Source organism: Triticum aestivum, chromosome 3B (assembly GCF_018294505.1).
Source record: "Triticum aestivum cultivar Chinese Spring chromosome 3B, IWGSC CS RefSeq v2.1, whole genome shotgun sequence".
NCBI lineage: Eukaryota > Viridiplantae > Streptophyta > Magnoliopsida > Poales > Poaceae > Triticum > Triticum aestivum.
In genome coordinates, this window is record NC_057801.1 from 596232380 (window position 1) to 596248818 (window position 16439).

Here is a 16439-nt window from a genome sequence, read left to right on the forward strand (position 1 = left end):
AGTAGTTCATCACAAGAACCGGTTCCTGTGACAACTACACCAATTAGTGAGGAAGCTAATGATATTGATCATGAAACTTCAGATCAAGTTTCTACTGAACCTCGTAGGTCTACCAGAGTAAGATCCGCACCAGAGTGGTACGGTAATCCTATTCTGGAAGTCATGTTACTTGACCATGATGAACCTACGAACTATGAGGAAGCGATGATGAGCCCAGATTCCGTAAAATGGCTAGAGGCCATGAAATCTGAGATGGGATCCATGTATGAGAACAAAGTATGGACTTTGGTTGACTTGCCCGATGATCGGCAAGCCATTGAGAATAAATGGATTTTTAAGAAGAAGACTGACGCTGATGGTAATGTAACTGTCTATAAAGCTCGACTTGTTGCGAAAGGTTTTCGACAAGTTCAAGGGGTTGACTACGATGAGACTTTCTCACCCGTAGCGATGGTTAAGTCTGTCCGAATCATGTTAGCTATTGCTGCATTTCATGATTATGAAATCTGGCAAATGGATGTAAAAACTGCATTCTTGAATGGATTTCTGGAAGAAGAGTTGTATATGATGCAGCCAGAAGGTTTTGTTGATCCAAAAGGTGCTAACAAAGTGTGCAAGCTCCAGCGATCCATTTATGGACTGGTGCAAGCATCTCGGAGTTGGAATAAACGCTTTGATAGTGTGATCAAAGCATATGGTTTTATACAGACTTTTGGAGAAGCCTGTATTTACAAGAAAGTGAGTGGGAGCTCTGTAGCATTTCTGATATTATATGTAGATGACATATTATTAATTGGAAATGATATAGAATTTCTGGATAGCATAAAGGGATACTTGAATAAGAGTTTTTCAATGAAAGATCTAGGTGAAGCTGCTTACATATTGGGCATCAAGATCTATAGTGATAGATCAAGACGCTTAATAGGACTTTCACAAAGCACATACCTTGATAAAATTTTGAAAAAGTTCAAAATGGATCAGGCAAAGAAAGGGTTCTTGCCCGTGCTTCAAGGTGTGAAGTTGAGTCAAACTCAATGGCCGACCACAGCAGAAGATAGAGAAAAAATGAAAGATATTCCCTATGCTTCAGCCATAGGCTCTATCATGTATGCAATGCTGTGTACCAGACCTGACGTATGCTTAGCAATAAGTTTGGCAGGGAGGTACCAAAGTAATCCAGGAGTGGATCACTGGACAGCGGTCAAGAACATCCTGAAATACCTGAAAAGGACTAAGGATATGTTTCTCGTATATGGAGGTGACAAAGAGCTAGTCGTAAATGGTTACGTCGATGCAAGCTTTGACACTGATCCGGACGATTCTAAATCGCAAACCGGATACATGTTTTTATTAAACGAGGGAGCTGTAAGTTGGTGCAGTTCTAAACAAAGCGTCGTGGCGGGATCTACATGTGAAGCGGAGTACATAGCTGCTTCGGAAGCAGCAAATGAAGGAGTCTGGATGAAGGAGTTCATTTCCGATCTAGGTGTCATACCTAGTGCATCGGGACCAATGAAGATCTTCTGTGACAATACTGGTGCAATTGCTTTGGCAAAGAAATCCAGATTTCACAAGAGGACCAAGCACATCAAGAGACGCTTCAATTCCATCCGGGACCAAGTCCAAGTGGGAGACAAAGAAATTTGCAAGATACATACGGATCTGAATGTTGCAGACCCATTGACTAAGCCTCTCTCACGAGAAAAACATGATCAGCACCAAGACTCCATGGGTGTTAGAATCATTACTATGTAATCTAGATTATTGACTCTAGTGCAAGTGGGAGACTGAAGGAAATATGCCCTAGAGGCAATAATAAAGTTATTATTTATTTCCTCATATCATGATAAATGTTTATTATTCATGCTAGAATTGTATTAACCGGAAACATGATACATGTGTGAATACATAAGACAAACATATAGTCACTAGTATGCCTCTACTTGACTAGCTCATTAATCAAAGATGGTTATGTTTCCTAACCATAGACATGTGTTGTCATTTGATTAATGGGATCACATCATTAGGAGAATGATGTGATTGACATGACCCATTCCGTTAGCCTAGCACTTGATCGTTTAGTATATTGCTATTGCTTTCTTCATGACTTATACATGTTCCTGTAACTATGAGATTATGCAACTCCCATTTACCGGAGGAACACTTTGGGTACTACCAAACGTCACAATGTAACTGGGTGATTATAAAGGAGTACTACAGGTGTCTCCGAAGGTACATGTTGAGTTGGCATATTTCGAGATTAGGTTTTGTCACTCCGATTGTCGGAGAGGTATCTCTGGGCCCTCTCGGTAATGCACATCACTATAAGCCTTGCAAGCAATGTGACCAATGAGTTGGTTACGGGATGATGCATTACGTAACGAGTAAAGAGACTTGTCGGTAACGAGATTGAACTATGTATTGGATACCGACGATCAAATCTCGGGCAAGTAACATATTGATGACAAAGGGAACAACACATGTTGTTATGCGGTTTGACCGATAAAGATCTTCGTAGAATATGTAGGAACCAATATGGGCATCCAGGTTCCGCTATTGGTTATTGACCGAGAATAGTTCTAGGTCATGTCTACATAGTTCTCGAACCCGTAGGGTCCGCACGCTTAACATTACGATGACAGTTTTATTATGAGTTTATAAGTTTTGATGTACTGAAGTTTGTTCGGAGTCCCGGATGTGATCACGGACATGACGAGGAGTCTCGAAATGGTCGAGACATAAATATTGATATATTGGACGACTATATTCGGACACCGGAAGTGTTCCGGGTGATTTCGGAGAAAACCAGAGTGCCGGAGGGTTACCGGAACCCCCCCGGGAGAGTTAATGGGCCACATGGGCCTTGGTGGGAAGAGAGAGGGGCGGCCAGGGTGGGCCGCGCGCCCCCTCTCCCTCTGGTCCGAATTGGACTAGGAGGGGGGGGGGCGGCGCCCCCCTCTTTCCTTCCCCCTCTCCCCCTTCCTTTCCCCCTCCTAGTAGGAGTAGGAAAGGGGGAATCCTACTCCTACTAGGAGGAGGACTCCTCCTCCTTGGCGCGCCCCAAGGGGCCGGCCGGCCTCCCCCCTTGCTCCTTTATATACGGGGGCAGGGGGGCACCCTAGGACACACAAGTTGATCTACGGATCGTTCCTTAGCCGTGTGCGGTGCCCCTCTCCACCATATTCCACCTCGGTCATATCGTTGCGGAGTTTAGGCGAAGCCCTGCGCCGGTAGAGCATCATCATCGTCACCACGCGCCTCGTGCTGACGGAACTCATCCCCGAAGCTTTGCTGGATCGGAGCCCGGGGTTTGTCATCGAGCTGAACGTGTGCTGAACTCGGAGGTGCCGTACGTTCGGTACTTGGATCGGTCGGATCATGAAGACGTACGACTACATCAACCGCGTTGTCATAACGCTTCCGCTTGCGGTCTACGAGGATACGTGGACAACACTCTCCCCTCTCGTTGCTATGCCATCACCATGATCTTGCGTGTACGTAGGAATTTTTTTGAAATTACTACGTTCCCCAACACCACACCCCCCGCGTCTCCACGCCCTGGCCAGGTCCAGCCGGTGCCCAGCCACCCCACCAGAGAGGATGAGCCCCGGCTGCAGCACCACCACCTTAAAGGGGCCGCCGGACGCCCCTGTAGCCGCCAACCGCCACCACCCACCGGATCTGGGCAGGGGGCGCCAGATCCGCCGCCAGCACGCCCCGGGCCTCCAGAACCCCACGAGCCGAGGTGGAGGGGGAGGAGGAGAGGAGGCGATGCCGGCTGGCCACCAGGGAGCGGGACGGAGGAGGGAGGCTGGAGTAGAGGCACGCCGGCGCCCGACGCCACCGAGCAGGGGAGGCCGCCCCGCGACGTCCGCCACCCTCGCGAGGGAAAGAGCCGCCCCGCCGCCGCATGTGCCACACGGCCTTTGGCCGGCGACGCCACCGACGGCGGCGAGGGAGGGGGGATGGGGTGAAGGGACGGGGGCGGCGGCGCTAGGGTTCCCTCCCAGGGGCGCCCGCCGGAGCGCCACGGGAGGGGAGCGTCTGAACGTTTGGGTTCAACTAAACCCAACACTTGTACGTTGGCTCCGCCGCTGCACACAATTACGAGTGGTTAAGCAACAATCCTAATATTACTATCAAAAAAGGATAACTACCTCTTGAATTAACTGACATGTCCGCCTTGTAGTCTCGAACACCTGTATCTAGAGGACGATCATTCACGTAGACAGAAAAATAGTGATTTATTCCAATGAAATCTAAGGAACCCTTGATAAGTTTAGACTGAACTTTTGTGAAGGGTGGAAGGCGAGAGCCGACATTCTTCTTCATTACTTGTGGGTAGTCCCCAAACACCAAGGGCCCTAGTATCCTGCCAGTACCACACTTACGATCTCAACGTTACTTGTGGTCAAATGCTTCTAGATAAAAAAGGCAGCACTTTCAGATCGGATTAGTGAGAAAAATGTAAGTGAGAAAAACATACCAGCCATACAAGAAATCTTTACATCTCTGAGTTGCTTCTAGATCCACCGTCGCATTTGTCAGTGGATAACTCCAGTAGGAGTAGATATTTATTCCCACAATTCCCTTTTGCTTGTGCTGCATCCAAAAGGTTACTTTTTCTTATGAGCCTACACCTTTGAAAATTTTGCATCACAACAGGGAAGAATAGAATACATATTTTAGGAAAAAAGAGCAGAAGCACTGCCCACTCCATTAGAGGAATAAGAGTCTATATACAGCCCTATTTTGAACGTAACAAGGCCAGAACCTAAGAAATATAAACCGGCTATTCTTCCATGATATACTGCCGTCAAAGAGGAATTGAGATACGGTTAGTGTGTATATGACTGAGAATGGGGCTTCCACTCTTGAGTAAAGCTAAGATTTCTCAGTGTCGCACTTATCGAAGAAACTAAGTAGCACTAAAAACATTTTTGAGTAAAAAGGTCATTCACTCACTTGATACTTTTCTCTGTACAGACTGAAAACTGATGCATGCGCCATAAGGGCATTCTTAGCGGCTATGTATGGTTCGATGCTAGAGTCCCCAGTGGTGCACTTTGTTACTCCAAATGGATCTGAGCAACGGCCAGGAGGGAATAGAGCACTATCATAAGAGCCAACCACACCGATGTTTATCTCATCGATAGTCGTCCAGGATTTTTTTTCTTTCGAAAAAGGGGTTTACCCCAGCCTCTGCATCAAAAAGATGCATACGGCTCATATTATTAAAAATAAAGTCCAGCAACAAAGTCGTCAAGTATCGAGTTGCGAAGATAAACAAAAGGCTCGAAAGAGCTCAAACCCAAAGCCACAACCGGCTGGCAAACACAATAGGAGCACTACATGCCTATCCTATTACATGACCGCCATTCAAACCGGTTGAAAATATCCCGCGCTACCATCTCCCATCGGGTAGACGCAGTAACCAAACGCTCCCTGGCCTCCGTCGGAGTGAGTAGCGACCACATACGGATGAATGTCGTGGCCCTAAAGATAACCTGCAAAAAGTGAATGTTTGTTGATCTGTTAAATACTAAATCATTTCTGCAATTCCATACTGCCCAAAGTAAAGCACAAACGCCAACACGAATGTGTCTTGCAGTATCGGAATCAACCCCATCAAGCCATGTTCCAAATAACATGTTGATAGAGGTGGGCTAATTGATATTGAACGCAATATGAATCGACCGCCACAGAATCTTAGCCAACGGACAATCGAGAAAGAGGTGTTTGATGCTTTCGTTATGATTGCAAAAGCTACACCTAGATGAGCCAACCCAGTTGCGTTTTGCCAGGTTATCCTTAGTCAAAATGACTTGTTTATGCACAAACCACATAAATACTTTGATACATAAGGAAACATTTACTTTCCACATGTGAATCGAGGAAGGGACAGCGCTGGAGTTAATGACATCCAGATACATAGATTTAACCGAGAACACACCGTTCTTAGTAAGTTTCCAATACAGTTGATCTGGTTGTTGGGTCAGCCGGACCTCCATTAAACGTCTAACGAGGTGGAGCCAGGCCTCCCAACGATTTCCAACTAGCGTTCTCCGAAAACTAATATTGAGGGGAGTGGATTGTAGAACAGTTGCAACGTAGGCTTCTCTACGTCGCACAATGTTGTACAAAGTAGGATATTGAAGTGCAAGGGGAGTCTCCCCAAGCCACGTATCCTCCCAAAACCTCGTAGTGGCACCATTCCCGACAATAAATTTTGAATTGTTGAAAAAAAACTGTTTGACTCTCATCAAACCCTTCCAAAAAGGTGAGTCGAAAGGCCTCACATTTACCTGAGCCAAGGTTTTAGCATAAAGATACTTATTACGCAAAATCTGTGCCCAAGTAGCTTCCGTCTCAGACGACAGTTTAGAAAGCCACTTGCTAAGGAGACATATGTTTTTGACTTCCAAATTTTCAATACCTAGACCCCCTTGGTCCTTCGGCCTACAGATTATATCCCACTTAGCAAGCCTTTCGTTTGAGCTCGTCATTCTGCCAAAAGAATCGAGATCGGTAGAAATCTAATCTTTTCCTGACTCCCACCGGGACCTGGAAAAAAGATAAGAGAAACATAGGCATACTGGTAAGGACCGAATTAATCAGAATCAATCGTCCTCCGTATGACATGAGCTTCCCTTTCCAACAGCTCAGTTTCTTTTCAAAGCGATCCTCGATGCATTCCACTCAAGGTTAGTCAGCTTACGATGATGAATGGGTATACCTAAGTACGTAAACGGTAAGGAGCCCAATTCACATCCGAACAATTGTTTATACGTATCCTGGTCCTCCTTTGCTCTTCCAAAGCAAAACAATTCGCTCTTGTGGAAGTTAATTTTGAGGCCAGATAATTGTTCAAATAAGCATAACAGTAGCTTCATGTTTCTTGCTTTCGCCAGGTCGTGCTCCATAAAGATGATAGTATCATCAGCATACTGAAGAATGGAAATCCCTCCGTCAACTAGATGTGGGACCAGGCCACCTACCTGCCCTGCATCCTTGGCCCGACCTATTAAGATAGTGAGCATATCAGCCACTATGTTAAACAGAATCGGTGACATCGGGTCTCCTTGCCTTAGCCCCTTGTGTGTTTGGAAATAGTGACCTATGTCGTCATTCACTTTAATCCCTACACTCCCTTTTTGCGTAAAGGAATCAATCTGGTTTCTCCATGCCGGATCAAAACCTTTCATACGCAAAGCTTGTTGAAGGAAAGGCCATTTAACTTTATCATATGCTTTCTCAAAATCCACTTTAAAAACTATGCCATCAAGTTTTTTTGAGTGGATTTCACGGAGCGTTTCATGCAAGACAACAACCCCTTCAAGGATGTTTCTATCAGGCATGAAAGCAGTCTGGGACGGATGAACCACAGAGTGCGCAATCTGCGTAAGTCTGTTCGTCCCGACCTTGGTGAAAATTTTGAAACTCACATTAAGCAGACATATAGGTCTGAACTGCTCAATGCGAACCGCGTCTGTCTTCTTAGGAAGAAGAGTTATCGTTCCAAAATTCAGCTTAAACAACTGAAGCTGCCCCTCAAAAAACTCCTGGAACATGGGCATCAAATCACCCTTAATAAAATGCCAACACTTTTTGTAAAACTCTGCCGGAAACCCATCCGGTCCTGGAGCCTTATTATTCTCCATTTGTGCAATGGCTTCAAACACCTCTTTCTCAGAGAAAGGAGCAGTCAGCAGCTCATTCTCGGCAGTCTCAAGTTGAGGAACATCCTCAACCCTAGACTCATCTAAGGACACAAAATTCTCTTCCGGGGGACCAAACAACTGCTTATAATAATTGGTAATGTAGACCTTCAGATTGTCTTGACCAACTATCGTCCCTTCGTCTTGTTCTAGCTGGAAAATTCTCTTTTTACGATGCTTCCCATTAGCAATCATATGAAAGAATTGAGTATTGTCCTCGCCTTGTACTATCTTACGAACCTTAGCTCGCAACGCCCACTTCAATTCCTCCTCGCGAAGAAGCTGTTTAAGTCGCATCTCCGCCTCTATCTTTGTTTCCAACTCACTGGAATCCAAGATAGAAGTTTCAGCTTTAACGTCAAGGTTTTGAATAAGTAGAAGAAGTCTCTCCTTCTCCGCCTTATAAATACCATGCGTGTGTTTAGCCCATCCTCGAAGGAACCTTCGGAGATGACGAATCTTGCATTGCCATCGCTCGATAGGCATCCTTCCTCCTAAGTCTTTAGCCCACTCCCGAGCTAACAACTCAAGGAAACCTTCTCTTTCAAACCAGGCAAGTTCAAACGAGAAAATGTTTTTGTTGCCCACAAAAGTTTGAACTCCTGAATCAACTAGTAACGGTGTATGGTCAGAGACACCTCTTGTCAATGCCTGCACAGTTACCAGAGGAAACTTCTGTTCCCATTCGACACTTGCTAGGACACGGTCAAGTTTCTCAAACGTCGGGACCGGTAGCGAATTAGCCCAAGTGAATTTCCTACCCGAAAGCTCTATCTCTCTGAGATCCAAACTTTCGATAATAGTGTTGAACATGAACGACCATCGGCCGTCAAAATTGTCATTATTCTTCTCCTCCTTCCTACGGATAATGTTGAAATCCCCTCCCACTAAGAGGGGGAGCTGTTCATTACCACAAATACGAACCAGATCCGCCAAAAAGTCTGGCTTGAGCTCTGGTTGCGCAGCTCCGTACACCGCCACCAAAGCCCAATCAAACCCATCTACCTTAGTTCGAACTCGAAACTTGACGGCAAAATCCCCCAAAACTACACTCTGAACTTCCAATGTTTCACACTTAACCCCAAGTAAAACCCCCACCGGATCTTCCTCGAGGGGGGAGGCAATGCCAATCAAAATCTACCCCCCCGGACAAAGTGGCAAGAAATTGTGAAGTGAAGTTGCTTCTTCCAGTCTCAGACAATGCAATAAAATCTAACTGATGTTCAAGAGAAGCCTCCGCTAGAAATCTTCTTTTAGCCAAGTCTCTAAGACCTTTGCTATTCCAGAAAATGCCTCTCATAATTCATCATAATTTTTTTTGCAGTGCGGATCCTAGCACTCCTACGTGCAGCCGAGACGGGATAAACCTTCCGTTTCCACGTCCGCTTTGGCTTAAGGTAACCATCAGCCTGATCAGCACAGCCATTCTCTGCTTCTATCGCCTCGGGCTCATCTACATGAAGAGACACCTCAGGAATGGTGTCCTCCTCCGTCTCTGGTAGTGCAGGGTCAAGATCGGCACACAAGCCATCAAGAACCCTAACCCCAAGCGCATCTATCTCCAAATCGTTCATAGGTTTGAAGCAGCAATGTGACGGATCATTTCTACCGCACGATCAGCTTCCAAATCAAGAATGTCATTAACCAACCTAGAAACCTCAATATCATTTTTACCAAGTGAGACACCTACTTGATTTGCATTATGAATAATTTCAACATCAGTAAAATGCAAAATGGAATTCGACTTATTAACCGACATACTAGTGGAGGTCACGACGTCGCGCAGCTTGGCAGCTCTCAAAGCACACCTCAGCTGCATGTCATCAACATCCGGCTGCTCCTGCAGCCTCCCGCTGACCCGCCTCCCCTGGGAGACCGGGTCCGGGATACCGCCAAAGGAGATGACCTCCTCGCGAGAAGCTCTGCTAGGGGAAAGGCCTCCTGCCAATCCCCCAACAGTGGCTCCCCGGGCCGAAGCCACCGGGGCCGGAGAGCAGCTCGGCGACGACTCCTGCGGCCTGTCCACGGGCGACCCGCCGGCAGCAGGGGCCGGGGAGACCCGCTCACGGTGCTCCGGAGAGGCAGTCGGAGAGACGGGCACATCACCTGACCCGACCACCGCAACGGGGCAAAGAGAGACGGCGGCCTCCTGCACAGCCACCCCTCCTCCCGCGCGCGGCGACGTGGGGAAGAGCGCCGAGTCCTCCATGGGCGCCGTCGGCGTCAGCATCACAGGGGACCGGGCCTCCTGCCCGTCACCACTAGCCATAGCCGCAGTCGCAGAACCATCCACGGTAGCCATCAGCGAGGTAGGAGTCGTGGGAAGGGCCACCTGCCCCTCGGTATCTCCCAACTCAAGAACCATCGGCGCACAAAGAGGAGCCACGGGATCCACGGAACCCGGAAATACACCCCGCAGCCTAGGTGGAGCAGAGAACGGTCCCAAGGACCCAAGCTGCAAAGTGGACATCGGAGCAACCCCAGAAGACCTCGCAGGAGCCATATTAGTAGGCTCAGACGGACCAACCGGACCCTTGGCCCTGTCTTCATCACCCATAGTCGAATCATCCTGGTTCCCTGGGGCACCTCCTCCCTCAGTCGTGTCCATAGGGTTATCATCCTCAAACTCATCGAACAAATTAGGATCCTCATACAAAACGTCCAGCTGATACATAACACCATCGTATGTCCAAGGCACCACATTCGGCAAGAATTTAATATTAGCAACACTGACAAGTGAACGCGCCACCCCATTGGCCCGAGTGAATGGCATATCCACCTGTTCAGTCTTGCCGATCAAAGACCCCAAACTCCACGTCACCAAGAAGCTATCCAAGGGATCAGATGGTGCCCCGGAGAAACGAACCCAAATCTGCCTCAACGGCATGCCCTGCGGCTCCTTCTTTTTCCACTCATCAAACTGCAACACAAAACTAGTGCCTGTAACCCTGCTCATACCAAACTTGAGGATTCGCACCTGATCCTCCTTAGACGGAAAATCAACTTTGTAAGACGTATCATTTAGCTTGAGCAAGGACCACTAAAAATTACCCGGGGCGAGTCCCCGCAGCTGCTGAATAATTTGCGCCTCGGTCAACGGTCCATGAACTACCTTCACCACCCCTGGGAAAGAAGTCTCTACCGCTGGTGCCAAAGGTGCCACTCTGGGAGACTCGAAGAACATCAACTCCGAGCAGCAGACCCCGTAAATCTGAACAGAAGGCTTAGGCCCAAGCATAAGAGGACACTCGGCAGCGGTATGCTTAGTTTTCCGGCACAGGTCACATAATTCCGCAGTGCACTCAGCCATAAAGTGTCCCGTGTCACCACAACGAAAACAAGTGAGCTTCTTCTTCTTAGCCGCCCACTTGGACAACTTGTCAGCCTCAGATTTGTCCGTACCATGCTCAAAAACAGCATCACCGGTCTGCATGGGTTCCGGCAACGTAACTTCGGCCAGAGCCTGAACCGTCTCCACCGCCACCTGCGGTAGATTCGATCCTCCGTCGGCCACCTCCGTCTCAACCGTAGACTTCAGATGCCTTTGCTGATAGAAACGTCTGTTCCCGCCCCGCCCTCCGTGGAAACGACCCCGGAAAGAGCGGTTATTGGGGCCAACCGCACCCTCCATGAAGTTGCCAGGCGGTCCTTGGAAACCCCGGTTGGCATTACCGTCATCCACCCATGCATAACCACGGCCACCACCGGAAGACGAAGAGCCCCGATGTAGCCCAAAGCCATAAGCATCAAATCCATCATCGCCCCACTGTCCTCGCGGAGGATTAAGATCATCCCCCGCCGATGCCCCCGCCCCACGGCCATTCGTGCCAGGGCTAGAGCCACCGCGTCCACCCGCCATCTGCCTCGGCCACGGCCGTTGGGTCTGCTGCGGCTCGGCCCTTGGCGGCGATGGTGGCGCAGCCCTAGGCTGGGGAGGCGGAGGAGGCGTGGCCTTAGGCGACTGGGCCACCCTAGCCAGAGGCGGAGGAGGCACTCCCCGGGGCCGCGGTGGAGCTACCCGTGAGGGCGGCGCCGCACGCGCGGGGCCCGGCTCCGCAGTAGTCGCAGCCGTAGGAGCAGAAGCCCCCGCAGCCCCGGCCGGGTTCCTCACCACCGGCGCAGCCCGCGGCGGAGGTGGCTTGGGCGGCATCTCCGCCGGACGAGAACCAGTTGACGGGTGCCGTCCAACGCCGGCGCGAGCTGAGGAGAAACGGCGCAAGGAGGCCGACGGGAAACCGACCGTCCTACGACGGCGAACCCTAGCGGCAACGAAGAGAGAAGGGGAGGTAGATCGTGCATGCAGGGGCGATCGGTCCGAGGCCACCTCATGCACGTCGCCCACACCCGTCGCTATGCAAACCTGGCCAGCCCCCCAGGCCTCTAGCCCAGTACTAGCCAGGCCCGCTTGGCGAGCACTCTCAGGCGGGCCATCTGTGCCCAAAAGAGCATTCAAACGCTCAGATCTGGCCGCCCGAATGTCACACGCAGCGGCCACCGCCGGCGATCGTTGTGACAATATATGACCCCCTTTCTTCTTTCTCCGAGTCACTCTCGTCCAGCACTCGGGACGAAAAAAATCAGACAAAGAGATAGCCGGCGGCCCCCCCTTCGGCAAAGGTCCACTCCATGGTTTCACTTTCGACTTCTGCGAAGGAACCGGAATCCCGAACGAGACAGATCTCTTAGTACTCACCAAAGGTTTAGGCACCGAGGTAGATGTAGCCACGCCAAGCGTAGTTGGTGGCCGAACCGTCGTTTCCGGTGGATCATCATCGTCTTCATCTTCATCAGCAAGAATCCAGAAACGTCCTCCAACCCGCTGCGGAGGCTTGGGTCCGTCGGCATTCTCCGTAAGATCCACTACATCGAGTTGCTCGTCGCAATCCATGGGTGCCTGCACACACTCAAGAACCTCGATATGGAACAAATCGATTATTAAACGCTTACCGATCGAAAGCTCTTCATCAACGTTGAGATGTCGTCCGGCCAGAATATCTCCATCTTCGTCCCGGATCGTCATCCAACGAGACGGATGCGAGTAGATCGAGCCATTGATCCGTCGCCCCGTCTCCCTATCATCTTGAAAACGCACATACCATTTCGTAGGATGCAAAAAGTCCCAATCCCGATCCGCTGATGAGGGATCTGGAGGGGAAAGCGGGGAAGGGAGCAGATCAGGCGTCGCTGCAGAAACAGCCACGAGCGCCGGGTGCAGATCACCAGGAAGCGGCGGATCCGGCGACAACTGCCGATGCGGCGGCGGCGGAAGCACCTCCCCGAAAGGCAGGTCTGCCGAGCGGTGCGGCGGCGGGGAACACCCCCTCCCGTTGGCCCCCAATCCACCCCCATCGGCCGTCGAGAGGGGCGGCGGAGGTTCCGGCTGGATTGGCAGCGCCGGGGACGCTCGCCCGTCGCCCACCGAGTCGCCCACCGAGTCGCTCATTCCTGATCCTTTTCGACTCAATCCTGATGCAACCCTATTTCCAAACTCCCTGAAGCAAACATCTGCATATGCTGTGAAATCTTCACTGCATTTTGTGGATACGAAAATATGAATATGACAAAAAGATTATGTCATAAGTAATTCAATTATAATATAAATATGCCACTTGATTCCCCCAAAAACAATCGCCGCTGCAATGTAGTTGTTTGTTTATTTGGTATTGAGACATGAACTTACACAATTTTGGGGCTTAACCATCCACCATATTGGTCTTCGAGAATTTGAGGGAGATCTACATGGTGAAGTGTGATGTGTACTTGAATTCCTGGATGAATATCACATACACCGGTGGGTTCAAATGATTATTGCCTTCGGCTTTTATTTTGTATGCTTTCTTGAAATTAACCGACATTTACATTGATTTTGATTATATGAAGTATGAACCTAACAATTGACTGCAGTTAAATATGTTAAAGGTCTTAAGAATATAATTACCATGATTCATTAGCTCATCAATGAGGTTGTTGTAATACTCTAGCCCTTTAGGATTGACAGCTCCGCGTCCATCTGCAAACCCAAAATTTTCCCAAAAACTGAGATAAATTAGAAAACAAAACCGGTTTGTTCTGATGAAGGTTATGAGGATTTCTGTACTTGGAATGAGCCTTGACCAGGAGATGGAGAACCTATAGGCCTCTAGGCCTGTCTCAGACATGAGCTTGACATCGTCCTGCAAAATCAGATAGTCCTGATTTACTTTGTATATAGAACTATTAAAGCAGAGAAACGGTCAAGATTTTTCAGTCCCTCGTCTTATTTACCATGTATTTGTGGTACCCATCTGCAGCAACATCTGCCGTGCTTTTGTCTGGCATTTTGCCTGCAAGAACAAATCGAACTGTCAAAAATGACCTAACTGCAACAAACACTTCTTGGCCTGCCGCGTCAAGTTCTGGTCTTGGCTATTGCAAACACCAATTTGCCATGTTCAATTACTCTAGATTTAGTTATGCTTCAGCAACAGAAATGCTGTGTAAATTGTTCTACCGAGAGGGAAGTCGTCTTAAATATCCACTCGACACATCAGAGGTAACCTGATCACAAGTTGCTCAAGGTGCTATTTCTTACGCATATGGGAAATATCCAGAGTCTGCCATTCATATGGGAAAGCCAGATACAAATTCCACAAACATGTACTCCCTCCGTCCCGAATTACTTGTCGCGGGTATGAATATATCTAGATGTATTTTAATTTTAGATACATCTATTTCTGCGACGAGTAATTTGGGACGGAGGGAGTAATACGTACTACGTAGCAACCAACCTGCGTGAGTGAAAGTGTCCCAACCGCTCGGACTCCTGCCATCCTCAGCAACAGCACCCTCATACTGCATGCAAAATTAGAATCAAAATTCATTAAATCGATGCGTCACCCGGTGAGCTAAACACACCGGAACTTTCAGCTCAAACGAGATAAGACTCCTTGCTTGATATGCGGAGGTTCCAGCTCCAAAGACGAATTCCCGTGGGAAATCGCTTCTTGTGAAGCCAAGATCAGCGGCAGTTGCGTCCTGAACCCAGAGGGACAGCAGGAGGTAGAGGAAGGCAGTAGCACCCATCTATGTTTATGCCTTTCTGTGCATAGTTAGGAGATTTATATCAGAGTTGTTGATCTCAACAGCAACCTCAACCACCTTCATGGTCATGGAAAGCACCAGCTTAAACACTGTGTGTGCCTGCACTGCACACTTCGATGGAAACATTTTATCTGAATGCACACGCCTTTCCTTTTCCAATAAATATACCCGGGGTCTCTGTTTTCATGGTACATTTATTTGTCCCCTTGAGGTGGATGTGTTCAACTGCCCCTTCAGCATCCCACGAGCCCAATCACCAATTTGGTCAAATACGCCACAGACAGCGGCATCATCCCATTAAGAAAGAAAAAGACATGCTCACTTGGAAAATTAATGCCATGTGAATCACAAGAATGGCAGGAAAAAGGACGAGGCTGCACTGTTACAGAAACAACGAGCAGGAGGGATCGTGAGCATCAGCATCTGCCCCTCGTCTCCAGGTTAAATGTGTTCCCACGGAATGGTGTAAACAATCAGTGACAGACGAACAGCATCGATAGTGGCCCCGCAACCGGCTGGGAAATGGGGAGCTTGGCGGCGCCTTCGAGCCAAGAAAGAAACACTTACGTCGTGCGGAAGAGAAAACAAAGGCGACAGGAAGAAAAAAATGCGACATTTCTCATAGCCATATCATGCTCTCATATCACTGGTGTCCTAAAGAAAGTACTTAAGAAAATAGTGGTCACAGGAGTATTGGTTTCTAGTACTAATGTAATCCGAGAATCACGCTTTCTCTGATCGAAACCTCACGCGTGCGCATGCGCGGTTGCACTGGACTCCGGAGTTGGGAGTCAGGACCCCGAGTTCAGGGCCTGGTTCACCGGCGTTCTCGACACCAGGGCAGAGCTTCCGTTGTGCTTGAGGAAGGCGGAGTACCAGCGAGCCGAGAGCCTAGCTTGCCGCGGCAGCCTCTCGTCAGCAAAGTCGACCCGGTACAGCCCGTACCTCGACTGGTACCCGGACAGGAGCTCAAACAAATCCATGAATGCCCAGGCGAAATAGCCTCTCACGTCGGCCCCGTTCCTGCACAACAAACAGAGCATCACACAAACCGTAAGCTGGAAATTTTAACTTTGTGAATTCCGCTGCTGTTGACAAGTCAATGCTGAAAGAAGGGGATATATATATATATATATATATATATATATATATATATATATATATATATATATATATATATATATATATATGTTCGATTTTGACGCACCTCATCGCGTTCAGTGTGCTCTCCATGTAGCTGCTCAGGTAACTGACCCTTTCGGTGTCATCCAGACCGTCGGCGGCGGTTCCCATGCCTGAAACAAAACCACATGACTACATGAGTAACGATGCACCTTTGTTCGTCAACAGAAACGGAGGCTTGCTTCTGGCTGGGAATTCTGCTTGCCATTCTCTTGGACATAGACGGGAAGGTTCCCATAGGTTTCTTTCAGGTACCCCAGCTGAAGCTGCAACCCTTTGGGATCACTTGGAACATTTGTTGGGGGGCCCTGCACTCCAATAAAGATCATCATTGACACTTACTGTCAAGCTTTCCACATCAGTTTTTAATTTTAAGTGGGTATTTCTTTTCTAATATCTTGAACAAGTTCAGAACATATAACCAAACAAATGGATGTGCATTGAATGACCAAAATAACT

At 48.6% G+C, this 16439-nt stretch overlaps 1 pseudogene; it reads right to left on the bottom strand.

Annotated features, from left to right (window-relative positions):
* The window catches only part of LOC123071162 (lactase-phlorizin hydrolase-like), a 39154-nt pseudogene that overhangs the window by 17333 nt on the left and 5382 nt on the right, over positions 1-16439 (bottom strand).